Raw genomic sequence first — 14,804 nt, forward strand, 5'->3', positions numbered from 1 at the left:
ACCCACTGCATCACCATTATACATACATATTATATACGGACTGTATAACTTACCATATCCACTTTAGAGCCAATACCACAACCACTGTATCATTGCTGTATGGTATATACATACTATACAGGACTGTATAGCCAATACAATATCCACTATAGAGCCAATACCATGTCCACTGTATCACCACTATACATACATAACATAACTCATAACTATTACCATATCTACTATGGAGCCAATACTGTATCCATTGTAATAACACTATATATTCATATTTTACAGGGCTGTATAATTATTATCATCATCATCACCATTTATAGCGCCACTGATTCCGCAGCGCTGTACAGAGAACTCATTCACATCAGTCCCTGCCCCATTGGAGCTTACAGTCTAAATTCCCTAACACACACACAGACAGAGAGAGAGAGACTAGGGTCAATTTTTGATAGCAGCCAATTAACCTACCAGTATGTTTTTGGAGTGTGGGAGGATACCGGAGCACCCGGAGGAAACCCACAAAAAGACAGGAAGAACATATAAACTACACACAGATAAGGCCATGGTCGGGAATTGAACTCATGATCCCAGCGCTGTGAGGCAGAAGTGCTAACCACTTTGCAATCATATCCACTATAGATCAAATACAACATCCACTGTGCCACCACTATGCATACATACTATATAGGACTATATAACTATAAGATACAATATCCACTGTAGAGCCAATATCACATCCACATTGACAACACTCCCAATACAATATAGGAACAAAGTTATGTGTCATTAAAGATATATTAAAATACTATTTGATGTCTAAATTATGGTATAATCAGTTATTTTTAATTTAACCTATTGTCTGGAAATGATATGTTCATTTACCATGTAGTGGACTAGTTATTGTTTATAATTTGAGAAAAATAAAAATCATTCAAAGCATCAATAAGCTTATACTGAAAACAAAAAATGTAGTAATGAATAAAGTAATATATTGGACAAAGATTGTGTTCAAAACTTAATTAGCTTACACTCAAATCACATGCCTAATTGCCTAATTAATGATATCATGGAAGACATAAAATATATAATTTAAATTGTTATCCTGTGAATCAGCAACATCACACAAAACTGTATGATATAAGTTGACAATCCATCCATAATGACCAATATTAAAAGTACTTTCTAGCAGTCCATGTTTATATTAAGTCATTTTTTTTACCATTTACTATCATTTGAAGATTCCCTCTATTATTGGACGATAAAGGTGTCTTTAATTGCACAAACTTTTCTTATGCATATTACTACTGGTATATATTTAATTTATAATTACAGAGTAGCAGGTCTACAGTGTTTATATTGATGGTGGTCGAAGCTCAACTTGAAACTTGTTGCATGTTGCGTTATCAACACATAACAACACATTAATGCATATTTACATTAGTGGTTGTTTTAATTTACATGTACAATGATGAAGTACCACTGGCGAAGTGTTCATTAAGAACCAGGACATCTGGGAGAGTAAGCAAGTGTGCACCAGATGTCCCCATTTCAGAATTAAAATCATCCCACACTGCTTTGCAGATTTCCACATAGTCATAGAACATAGCATTCTTTTTAAGTTATACCGCACTCATACATAGGTTCAATGCGTCCTTAAACCATAGTTTTCGGTGCTTAAAAAAAAAAAAGCAAGAAATTTAATGAACTTACTAGAGGCAAATAAATCAAAAGCCTGCACTGCAGATCCAAACCAGATTAGAATGACCTATCCATCTATCACGACTGATAGTATAAATACATAGAAAAATAAAGTTTGTTAGAAGGAAGGTTGTTTTTTTCTTATTTCCCCTTTAAAAATGTGAATTTGCAAATAATAAGTATCCAACTATCTTTAAAGAGTCATTAACCAAAAAATACATTTTGATCCTATATTCAAAAGCATATTGGAACATTCACAGATGCAAAAGTTCCCATATGCATAAGAGATATGATATGTAACCTCATCATGTACTTCACAAATAGATGAGCTGCCGACTCTCCTGGTATCGTCTAGAAAAGGGAGAACTGTCTGTATGATGTGAAATGCAGTGTCACATCAGGAGTGAGAGATAATACCTTCCTTGACCAATATACAGCAAATACAGAAATATATCCCTAGCGCACCTACAGCTGGGTACACACCTATGCAATTATCAAGCACGATTCATGACCATTTGTTCAGATATTGCAGGAGTGTGTACGCTCCCATGATCATGTTTTATCATACCAAAACACATTACATCTGTTGATTGTCTTTTTTTTATGAACTTCTTAAAAATCACAATGATGAAACAATGTTGTGCATTGGTGGTAAACCTATTTATTGTATAGCGATCACTGTTTTGTCGAAGTCAGCTAAGTGGATAAAGCAATTTCAATTAATATCTAACAACTTGATCGTCTTTGTCTGAAAATTATGCGTATATTACGCTATGGCGTGGAGAAGGGTATACAGCTTCAACACGTGGCAATAACAGGTTTTATACATTTACACACATTCACACGAAAATACACATTTGAAATTAGTACACACTAATAGCAGTTGCAACACATAGTTATTTATGTCGAAATGTAGCAATGTTTATGGTTAATATTATAAGTTATATACATGTTAGTGAAATCAAAGGTTCAGGCTACAGGAAACATATCATGTTTAGTATCATTTTAATCCCCTATTTATCCGCAGTTGTCCGGTTCATTCGCCAAAGGGATCGCACATTTCATACTCTAGTTAGCGATGATAGAGAATAAATGTTTAAAATGATATTGTCTGTGTAATGTAAATAGACTAGTTTAAACGGGATTCTTTGCGGGAAAATCGGAGTACATCCCCTGGAGAGATGACCCCCACCTTTGGATATTTTCGATTGAACTGGCCTATGACCTGCATTATACTGGACCCTCCTGAAGCCTGGACCTATAGATGCAAGCCACATCATCTGCATTGTTTTACTGTATTCACTGACTGTATATAAGCTCTGGACCTAGTGGACAGTCTACTTGAACACAGCCTTCAAACCTGAATGACTGTACACTGGATCCAGGGCGCCTGCGATAAGCAACGGCTGTACTTATTTTATTCTGATTGTTGTTCTGCTACTTTTGGCTATTAAATCCCATTGTGCTTTGGAACCACATTACAGCAATCGACAATCGTTATTGGATAGCAACTAAATGTGCATAACAGTTTTTTGGCACTACAGGCATGCAGTTATAAAATCAAGGACTTAACTCAGCACATGTCTCTTTCATACACACCAATCAGGAAGCAGTATCACTCTGTGTGTGACAATTCTGCTGCCTGTCTTAGTTTAAGCATGGTCTGACCGACCTCTTTATTGATGTCTATTGTGAATAGTATAATTAATTTTACACAATCACTTCTGCAAAAAATGTTCACTGTTCTCAATTCTGGAGTCTCTCAGTGATTGAGTCTAACAGCACTGAGCCCTAAAAGATCAGCCACATTTTTAATATAATACATTCTATCTTTCAGTTAAAAGCTTAAACCTACCTATATCTTTGCCATCTTTTTTTTCTCTAGCATATTCTCCATTTTTGTTATTATCATTTGTACGGTGCCACAAAATTTTGCATCGCCATAAAGAACAGCAATAGAACAAGGGTAAACTTAGCATAAGTAGCATAACATGACACAACAGCCAATGAGGATAGTCACTTGTTTGCTGATCTCCCATCCTCGGCTCCACAGTCTGCCTCATCCATCTACCTGGCCCCAGTTTCAGGCACAAAAACCATAGCCAACCATTTTGTGCCATCCATCAGCCACCTCTGTGCTTCCAGACCAGAGACCTGGACTTAGAATTGAGGGCCTTCCTCCCTTCTCTGTTCAACAGTTTGCCTTGGACCCGTGACTTCCTCACCCCTCTGGTCTATTCCATCGGTTTGCCGTGGACCCACTGTCCAACTCCCACCACTCTTCCTTGAGGCCTACCGACATCTCTGATGCCACCCTCTTCAACAGCTTGACATGCTTGGGGCCTCTTCGGTGCTGAAGCCTACCTCCACTCCATCCATTCTATCCTGCTGGTGACCCTGAGTCCTTCACTCTGTCAACTGGGGTCCAACGAGCCTCCCTCCTTCCAGCTACTTGACATTCCTCCACTAATTTCCATCAAGGGGGGAGGAGAGGGCAAGGGCTTTTTAGGTCAGGATGAGGAGTTTGATTTGGATTCTATAGGGTTAGGGATAAAGTACAGGGATTGGCACGGGGGAGGCAGAAGCAGCTATTGGTGGCATCGTTCGAGAGGAAGCATTTGATACTGGCAATGCTATGAAGGTGGAAGTGACTTCAGTGTGAGAGAGATTGTAAGCTTGCGAGCAGGGTTCTCTTACTTCTCTGTCTGTATGTATTACCCAGTATTGTTTTATTAATGTTTGTTCCCAATTGTAAAGCACTACAGAATTTGCTGGCGTTATATAACTAAATGTTGATGATGATGATTGGGTTTAGCGTGCCAATTTTGGGGTTTGGAGCACCGGAGGCTCACCATTGTGGAAGGATCATCCAGGATAATGGTGAGGAATTGGAAGAGTCAAGTAGCAAACCTTTCATGGAAAAGGGGACAAGGTGGACAGAGAAGAGATGAATGGACTGGATCTCAAAAGGAGGAGGAGAAGAGGAAGGATTCAGGGAGAATGACCTGCAAGGTGCAGCTGGGAGAGCTAACGATGTCCACATCACTGCCTTGTCACTCATCAGATCTGGTGTTGTGGGTGAAGGTGGGAGCAGCAGGAGAGACAGGTTTCTGTGATAGCAAGGAGGTTAAGAGTGTTTCAGATGAGATTGTTTATGAAGGCGAGTAAGTTGTAGACAGACCTGGCCTTCCAGAGAGCAAAGTAGAAAGGAAGATGAGGATATATCAATGAGGTAGGCAGGGTTACTGGTGCACCCTTATCCTCTCATTTGCCATGAGAGGATAAGGGTGGGCCTGGGGAGAGGCCTAAAGGGAGGTGAAGAGATGATGAGAGACACGTGGCACTAATTGGGTCAGGTGAGAAGGAGGTATTAGAGTAGGAGCCAGATGGCAAGATGGTAGTTGCTGCGAGACAGTGGTGGGGAATATAACATTCACAAGGGGTTATCCAGTCACAGGAATGGAGTTCATTTATCCCAAAATGCCTCCACATGCCCTTCATTTGCTCAAAAATTTCATCACATGCCTTTCAGTCCTTCAGGTTGCTCCTAAAAAGCCCTAATTGCCACAAAATGCACCACATGCCCTCAAGACCCCATAAACCCTCAGATCCCACATGTATCCAAAACTCCTCCACAAACCACACAGACATCCCCATCCCCATATGTTACACAGACCTCCTCACATCCCCCTTAGTCCTTCCCACATGTCTCTTAGACCTCCCTACATGCTCCCTAAATGCTCCTCATATCTCCCCACATGCTCTTTATATGCCCTTCAGATCTCACTACACCTCCCCGATGTGCCCTTTTCTGGATGATCCACTAAAAATACTTTTACAGCTGTAGCCTGCAGAGGAAGGAGGGAGAGCACATGGTGCAGAATACACTGCTCTCTGCTCTCATCTGATTGGATGTGCTGCACGACCTCCTGCAGTGAACATAGGAGGTAACATGAAGCAGATGTCAGCTGCTCCCATTCAATCTTATTCTCTGCTTTATAACAAAGCAGAGAATAAGTAGCCAGCTGTGGCCCGCCGGCCCACGTGCCTCCCATTGCCCACCAATGCCTGACTAGCTTAAAACTGATATGTGAGTTACAGTATGTCATTGTTCTGTTCATTATTTTTAAATAAGTATAAAGGTTTTACTAAAAAATACATCTATTATCATTTAAACATCAAAAGATTAAATTGCAGTGTCCTTTAGTTAGTATTACTCATATCTGAAATAGCTTAGCTATTATTAATATATGTATCAATCTTATTAGCATTAATATTATGTAAAGCAAATTATATTGTAATTATGCAGTAATACTAATTATAAGTAAAAAAGAGCTTTGCTGCAAAAGAGCCCTGTGGAAAACCAATATCCTCACCTTCATTAATAGATTTGTGCCTCAGACATCCAGGTTCTTCTGATCACTCTGATGTCTCCACAGCTGCATTTAACCACATCAAATAAGAACAAATACAAAAAAATGGACGTGTGCTTCCACTGAGATTTTGTTGCAGGACATATATGTGCATGTGTGTCAGTGACAGAAATGTATGCACAACCTGGATATATAATACGTTATAGCAGTCAGTGAGACAAGTAACTAGTTTGACTTATTATAACATTTGATTTCTGTTTTGAGTCTGGTGTGCATTCTTTTTTTTTTTTTTTTCTTCTATCTGTTTTGAAAAGTTGTTCTGAGAACTGTGCTCGAAGTACCATCCAAGCACAACACAGGGATGGAATCGAACAAACTCCTCTCCAAACACTAAATGCTGACTGTAGAAATTGGACCAAGATCAGAAAAGTAGATTTAAGCCGAGATTCCCAAAAATGTTTTTCAAATAAGGGAAAGTTTAAGTCATGGTGCCCAGGCAGGAAATTTCACAAGAGTACAGAAACCCAGAAGTGAAATGCAAATAACTGTATACCTTAATGATATCCTTCTGTGGGGCCCGTGTCGGTATGCATAATGCAAGGATGGCATAAGAAACATTATGGCACAGAATATATGCAATATATAGATTTATTACTTTACTGTACATTCTGACATGTAAACATATAAAGGAAATAAAAAGGAAAAAGCCTGCTATAGCATAAATCATGGTTATAGTTGATTTGTTCATAAAAAATCTAGGAGTTGAAATGTGGGATGGATTTTCACAAACATATGTGTCAACTGGATGAAAAACAGAAATGTGCTAACATTTAAGGAAATGTAAGAAATCACAATTCGTCTTTAACTACAGCAAATCTACGTATTAAGGAAAGTAAGGCAAAAGAAATAAGTAACTTTGCACCTTGGCAAAACCATGTTGCATTGGAGCGGAATCTAAATTTAAAAATGTGGGGATAGACTTATAGTTGGGGAAGGGCATTTCCTAGATCAACTTTAAATTTCAGTGTAAAAATAAAGCTATCAAGTACATAGTTACCTGCTCTCCCGAGAGTCTGGAAACACTCCCAGAAATTCTGGGAGTCCTCCCGGACACCCGTGAGAGCAGGTCAACCTCCCGGATTCAAATAATCTAAATATTAATGTGGCGGGGGCAGCGCCAGATGACTTGACACCCTGAGCCCTGCCCCCAACACGCCCACCTCCCCCTGATCTCCTGGAGCCCTCCTTGTAATAGTTGGCAAGTATGATCAAGTATTTGTGCGCTACATGAAAAAACAGCCAGTATTTAACTTATGTGCAAAATAATAAACTAATATGCACCCCTTGCATTGTAACATGGTTTGTCAAGGAGAAAACTTACTAATTTTTTTGCCTTACTTCCCTTAATGAATCTGGCCCTAAGGGTCTACTTCCTCTAAAATAACGAAAGAAAAATAATCCAAATCTTTTTAGTGAGTTAAGATAAAGGCTGTATTTAACACACAGACAAACTAGGCATATGCTTAGGGTAATTGTCAGGCTCCGTGCCTGCTGTGAATATTCATCGCAGAACGAAATCCACCAAGAAGAAGAAATAGCTTTCAGAGACTGAGCATTATCAGTGTCTCCAGTACACATTTATTCCAGTTGTCCTTGTGTCTCCACCTGCACTGCAAAACTCTGCTGCACTTTTCGCCTGTGAACATCTTCCAAGGTCAACGGGTCTTCACCTACACTACAGCCACCACCACACTCTGCTGCACCTCAAGCCTTTCACAAGTTTTCACGACCCCCAAGTCTCTGCCTACACTGCAGTTTCCGTGACACTCTTTTTCACCTCAAGCCTATTTCCAACTTATGCTGCATTACAGCTACCCATCTGTGACCAGCTTCCGCCATCCCTTGCATCTCAGCCTGTACTACAGCTACCACAGCACCACTCTGCTCCTCAAGCCTGTGACTAACCTCCACTGTTTTCTGTACCTCAACTTTTCCAGATTACCTGTTCTGTCTGGCTACCCGCCTCTGGAACCCACCCATTACTACCTGGAAAATAAAAACCCTGATCATCCCAGTATTTGCATCCAGTGACATTTATTTAGTGATAGTAACACTGTCAGGGGCTGGCTGAACTGGGGAAAGGAGGCCAACTGCCCCCTGGCCAGAACCTTGGGATAGATACTGGGTAGGCCAGCTTTGGGGCACAGAGGGTTACATTAAACCCAGTATCTTCACACAACTTCACTATCCATTTCCAGTGTAGCACAGGAACCCCAACTTCCTTTTCACTATCATCATCATCATCACCATTTATTTATATAGCGCCACTGATTCCGAAGCGCTGTACAGAGAACTCATTCACATAAGTCCCTGCCCCATTCAGAATTATTGGGAGGAAATGTTGAATTTTGTGTACAAGTTTGTGATGGTTATTATTCAAAAAGATAATCATTTAGTACTATACAATACTAAAACAGGATTCAACTTTAAAACACATCCTCCCTCCTAAACCTAAAATTATTTTCAAGAAGCCTTCTAATATAAAAAAATCTAGTAGCTCTGAGTGTATTGCGTGTAATTAAGACTCGTATAAAAAGTGTTGGCTGCCTCCCAGAAAGAATAAATAGTTTTTTTAAATGTAATGGTCTAAGACGGCGGTTCCCAAACTGTGCACCGCTGCTCCCAGGGGTGCTGCGGCGCTGTCACTGGGGTGCCGCGGGCCAGACATAAAAAAAAAACAAAACACAGAAACTTACCAATCCGTCGGGCGCCGGGACTCAGCAGCCTCCTCTCTCCTGCAGCTGTCACTGAATATCGACGTCAGTAACAAGCTGCAGGAGAGAGGAGGCTGCTGGGTCCCGGCACCGCGCGGATTGGTAAGTTTCTGTGTTTTGTTTTGTTTTGTTTTATGGCTGGCGCCTGGCGCCTGGCGTGGGGCAGAGTGAGAGGGATCGTGGCAGAGGAGGGGGACAGAGGATGGTGACAGCGGGACAGAGGAGGAGAGCAGAGGATGGTGACAGCGGGACAGAGGAGGAGAGCAGAGGATGGTGACAGCGGGACAGAGGTTGGTGACAGAGGAGGAGAGCAGAGGATGGTGACAGCGGGACAGAGGAGGAGAGCAGAGGATGTTGACAGCGGGACAGAGGTTGATGACAGAGGATGGTGACAGCGGGACAGAGGAGGAGAGCAGAGGATGGTGACAGCGGGACAGAGGAGGAGAGCAGAGGATGGTGACAGTGGGACAGAGGTTGGTGACAGAGGATGGTGACAGAGGATGGTGACAGCGGGGCAGAGGATGGTAACAGTGGGACAGAGGTTGGTGACAGAGGATGGTGACAGCGGGACAGAGGAAAGCAGAGGATGGTGACAGTGGGACAGAGGTTGGTGACAGAGGAGGGGCACAGTGGGGCAGAGGAGGGGCACAGTGGGGCAGAGGAGGGGGACATAGCGTGAGAGGGCAGAGGAGGGGACAGTGTGTGAGAGGGCAGAGGAGGGGGACATTGTGAGAGAGGGCAGAGGAAGAGGGACAGCGTGACAGAGCAGAGGAGGGGGGACAGCGTGACAGAGGGCAGAGGGGGCAGTGTGGGAGAGGGCAGTGTGTCTGGATGCAGAGGGGGCAGAGTGTCTGGTTGCAGAGGGGGCATTTTTGCATACAACTAAATAAGTATTTCTGTCCTGACCTAAATACTTATTACAATTTTTTGACCCAACTACTTCTAAAACAGGACTGCTCAATAATTATTTTGGAGGGGTGCCTTGAAAAAATGTGTAGACTCTAAGGGTGCCGCGAACTGCAAAAGTTTGGGAACCACTGATCTAAGATGTTTGACTTGTACCTATATCGCTATCAAACAAAAAGTATTTGTATATAACAAATTAGAGGCTTCATAAACTGTATCACCAATTATGTGGTTTAAATCTTGAGATGTAAGTAGGGATGCTCAGGCTCATTTTTTTTAATTTTTGCCAATCCAAGTACCTAGCCAAGCCGGCTCAGTACCTTCACGAGTCCTTGGAACTGAAATCAAGGCAAAACGTCATTGGCACATCATCGGATCTCACAAGTTCTGGATTTCATAAGTACCGCACTCCACGGAGATCTGGCACCATTTCACAGACAGACACAGAAGGGGTAGCAATGTTTTTGACTGTGTCCAGTGCAATTAGTCAGTGTCATTGCTCATTCAGAAAACAGGAAGGATGACAGTGTTCTTATCAGTCTCCAGTGACATAGCTGTGTGTCATTGCTCACACAGAAAACAGAAGGGGTGACATTGTTCTTATCAGTCTCCAGTGACATAGCTGTGTGCCATTGCTCATACAGAAACAGAAGGGGTGGCAGTGTTCTTATCAGTCTCCAGTGACATTGCTCAGCGTCATTGCTCACACAGAAACAAGAGGGGTGGCAGTGTTCTTATAAGTTTCCAGTGACATTGCTCTATGCCATTGCTCATGTACCACTTAAGCTGTCAGTTGCTGACCAGGAGCTCATTGCATCTCTTGAGATCTTGGTCAATTGGAAATAAAGATGAGTCATAGCTCTTAAACCTAGGATCAAATACAGCTGCCAAAATGAAGTGATTCATTTCAAGATGTTGATAACTCTTGGATCCTGGCAAAGCGAATAAAGGATTTGATCTACAAGTCCGAAAGAGTTATCGGAATTGCTTTCTTTCACTTCTCCTTCAATTTCTCTAGCAGCTTTTCCAAAAGTCTAATTACGGGAATCACTTGACTCAAGCTAACAGTGTCTGAACTCAGTTCACTGGTGACAATTTCGAATGGTTTCAGCACCTTGCACAACATGGAAAGTATTCTCCACTGCGCTAGACTAAAGTATATTCCCCCTAAAATTCTATTCTTTTAGTAGCTGCTGCTATCTCCTACATGCTGTTGCAAAATGCTGAAAATGACACAAACTATTTCGGGGCACAGACAGCATCTCCTGCATGTCACTGTCATTTTTAAAAAACTCTGTACCACCAAGTTGATTGTGTGAGCAAAACAGGGAATGTGATGGAATTCTCCCCACTGTAGTGCTCTAACAATATTGGTGGTGTTATCAGCCATGTTGCAATAACATCGCTTAGTTTTTCAAACAGGTTGTCAGCGGTATGCGTCTTAGTGTAGCAGGTGATACACAGAGTAGCCTGCCTCTGAAAGATCTGGCATTGTTTGTTAGATGCTACTGCTGTTCCTGCTGCTGAAGGCGATTCACCAACCCAGTAGGCTGTCACAATCATATAATCTTTAGTTTTCCCAGTTCCACTTGTCCACATATCTGTGGTTAAGTGTACAGTTTGTAGCCCAATAATTATTATTTTTGTAACCTCCTGGTACAGGTGAGGAATTGCTTGTCTAGTAAAATGGTGTTGAGATGGAATTTGGTAACTGAGACACGGGACTTCAATTAACTGTCTAAAACCTGCTGCATTAATGGTGGATATTGGACGCAGATCTAATACTAGCATAGTCACCATGGCGCCTGTGATCTGCTGTGCGACTGAGTGACAGCTGTCATACTTGCTTCCACTTGCAAAGGATTGTTTAACAGTCAATTGTTGTAAACTACTAGTAGTCTTCTTCTTGGTTTACTTCTGGGTTGAAGATCCACCCCCAGCAGCAGGAGCAGCAACAGCGGGCCTAACGCTCAAGGATTCTTCTGAGGAATCCTGGATAGGGGAGGAGTCATCTAGCCTTAGAAACTTGGATGCAGGACTAACTACAATCACAAGTGAGGATATTGATGATGAAGTTGTTTGGGGTGTAGAATGCAGGTCCTGGGATCTAGCTGAGAGAAGGGAGCTGGCTGATGCTGAGCTGCTTGATGTTTTTTTTGAGTGTACGTTTCTGATTTTCCCAAGAGCTTTTCATGAACTCGCATCAAATGGCGTAACATGGATGAGGTTCCTAGATGGTTAAGGTCCCTATCTGTATTGACTGTGGCTTTACAAATGCTTCAAATGGCTAGACAACTGTTGGTAGGATTTGTGTCAAAATAATTCCACACATAAGAGGTGGATTTTTTGGTCAAGTGCCCTGGTATGACAATGGCCTTCTTCTTATCACTGGCAAGAACTGCTTCTACCAGTTCATGACTTGCCACTGTAGAGTTCATTAACAGCACTGTTAGCTTAGGTGCCTTGGGCCCATTGGTAGATTGTTTGGGGGGGCCCAAACAAACCAAGCACTTCAGCCACAAAACTGGCACTCTTTGTCGCTAAAGTGCTTGGTTTGTTAAACTGTACATGTTCAAAGGGTGGGTGAGAGGGCCCAAGAACAATTCCATCTTTCACAACTTCTTTTCTGCTACTGCTGTGTGGTAATGTTACCTAGATGTGCTATGAACTTCCGTGTGTTTGTGCCACTGCTCTGTCGCTTACTATCCAGCCAGCTCGCTACAGTCTTTGGCTGAAAGTGGATGAAAACAATATTGTGACCTGTGAGGTGTTGACAATTGCCTGGAAATGACTGGAAATTAGTGTTATTGAGGTTAATAATAATGTAGGAACAAAATAGAGCCAAATTATGTGATTTTAGCATATTTAAACATTTTTTTTTTAAAAAAAAAATACAGATGCAAAACCAAAAAACGTGTGAACGGTTTTGCCAAAGCCAAAACATAAAATTAATACAGATCCAAACACAAAAACAAAACACGGGGGTCAGTGAACATCTCTTGGGGCTAGATTTACTAAACTGTGGGTTTGTGAAAGTGGAGATGTTGCCTATAGCAACCAATCAAATTCTAGCTGTCATTTTGTAGGACGTACTAAGTAAATGAGAACTAGAATCTGATTGGTTGCTATAGGCAACATCTCCACATTTTCAAACCCGTAGTTTAGTAAATATACCCCTAGATGTAAGTGTCAGCTCCTATATGTAGGTAGAACTATTAGACTTTGATTTCTTGAACATCGGCGCAATATTCTGAATAATACTTACATAGTGTGTCTCAGCACTTTATAGAGAAGCATCATTCAGATCCAAGTGATACAAGTAGTAGGTATTGAACATGATAGGTCTACACCACAAGGAGGTGATAGGTTTAAGAGGGATTCATGATGACTATTTATGCATTGAACAGTTCTGCATGCATACATTTTTTGTATATATATTTTTATTATACTGTTCTGTTAATTATTTTAGATATTACTTTTCATTTTGATTAGTTTGAAGCTATAAAGGAGCAAAAAGAGAGGTTTAGATCGGCAGGGTTCGTTTGCACATGGTTGCTCATTAGCATAAAAGAATTGTATCTCAGTAATAATATGGCCAACACGATGTTTATACTAATATGTTACATACAATATATATATATATATATATATATATATATATATTTTATGTTTTAATGTGTTTGTGCAGTGTGTTATTTGCATAGTTTGCACACCATGTTCTTACTGATCACACAGATGATTTATGTTTCAATTAACGAAATGCACTTACAAGGATGTTTCCACGCAGTGATCTACATTACTACTTGCTGTAGATATCTGTGTCCTCTGAAGAAATCAACTTTGTGGTGATGAAACGCATCGGTATTTATGGCAGATTATTTTTTTAGGAATCTTTTCACTCTCTTCAGATTGAAAATACCCATTAACAGCTATTATCATTCTGGTAGTGGCAATCATAGCTCACCAGTTCTATTACTACGCTTGTCTCTAAATTGCCTGCATTGTTGTCGGATACAGCATAGTTTTTGCCTTGCTGTGGATGTGGGTGGATCAGCTCTCTGCCGGGACAGCTTAATCTTTTTGTGCAGGTGAGCACTAGAACACCTCTACAATATAACTTCTGAACAATTGATTGTGTTATGAATCTATGTAAAAGACCTTAATAAGCTGGTACTGTCTCGTCTTCAGTATCACCTTTATGCTGACGACATTCAACTCTACATCTCCTCTCCTAATCTCTTGTCCACCCTCCTCTCTCGTGTATCTGACTGCCTCTCTGCCATATCCTCCTGGATGTCCTCACGCTTTCTCAAAATTAACATCTCCAAAATGGAACTCATAGTCTTTCCTCCTTCCAGACTCCCCTCTCACCACAACCTCTCTATCATTGTTAACAACACCACCATCTCATATGTCACCCAACTCCGTTGCCTGGGTGTCACTCTTGACTCCTCTCTCTCTTTTGCCCCCCACGTCCAATCCCTTGCTCAAGCCTGTCGCTTTCAACTGTGCAACATCGCCCGCTTCCGACCCTTCCTCTCACTAGACGCCACCAAAACCATCATCCATGCACTCATCATCTCCCGCCTGGACTACTGCAACCTCCTCCTAACTGGCCTCCCTCTCTCCCATCTCGCCCCGCTCCGATCTGTACTCAATGCAGCTGCCAGACTTATCTTTCTCTCACGTCGCTCCTCCTCTGCCTCCCATCTCTACCAGGCCTTACACTGGCTCCCTTTCCCTTACAGAATCCTCTTTAAACTCCTTACTACCACTTACAAAGCTCTCTCCCAGTCTACTGCTCCCTACATCTCTAACCTCCTTACCATTCATACTCCCGCTCGCTCCCTGCGCTCGGCAAACGACCGTCGCCTCTCCTCCACTCTTATTACCTCTTCCCACTCCCGAGTCCAAGACTTCTCCCGAGCTGCCCCCCTGCACTGGAATGACCTCCCTCGCTCCATCCGTCTCGCTCCCAATCTGTGCTCCTTCAAACGGGCACTCAAAACTCACCTGTTCCTGAAAGCCTACCAACCATCCACTTAACCCCTCATCCACTCTG

General features: G+C 41.8%; 1 protein-coding gene and 1 long non-coding RNA gene across 4 annotated transcripts in view; both read right to left on the reverse strand.

The window, feature by feature from the left end:
- Positions 1 to 14,804, reverse strand: part of LOC142142638 (uncharacterized) — a 151,174-nt gene that overhangs the window by 118,642 nt on the left and 17,728 nt on the right. The window lies entirely within an intron of this gene.
- COLEC11 (collectin subfamily member 11) overlaps positions 1 to 14,804 on the reverse strand; it is a 67,556-nt gene that overhangs the window by 43,816 nt on the left and 8,936 nt on the right. The window contains exon 1 of one of the 3 annotated variants that reach the window (XM_075201489.1): positions 6,066 to 6,223. The exons of the other annotated variants lie outside the window; for them this stretch is intronic. The gene's annotated coding sequence lies outside the window, so the exon portion shown is untranslated. Of the gene's footprint in view, positions 1 to 6,065; positions 6,224 to 14,804 lie in introns of those variants that run through there. 3 annotated transcript variants of the gene reach the window in all.

Source organism: Mixophyes fleayi, chromosome 3 (assembly GCF_038048845.1).
Source record: "Mixophyes fleayi isolate aMixFle1 chromosome 3, aMixFle1.hap1, whole genome shotgun sequence".
Lineage (NCBI taxonomy): Eukaryota > Metazoa > Chordata > Amphibia > Anura > Limnodynastidae > Mixophyes > Mixophyes fleayi.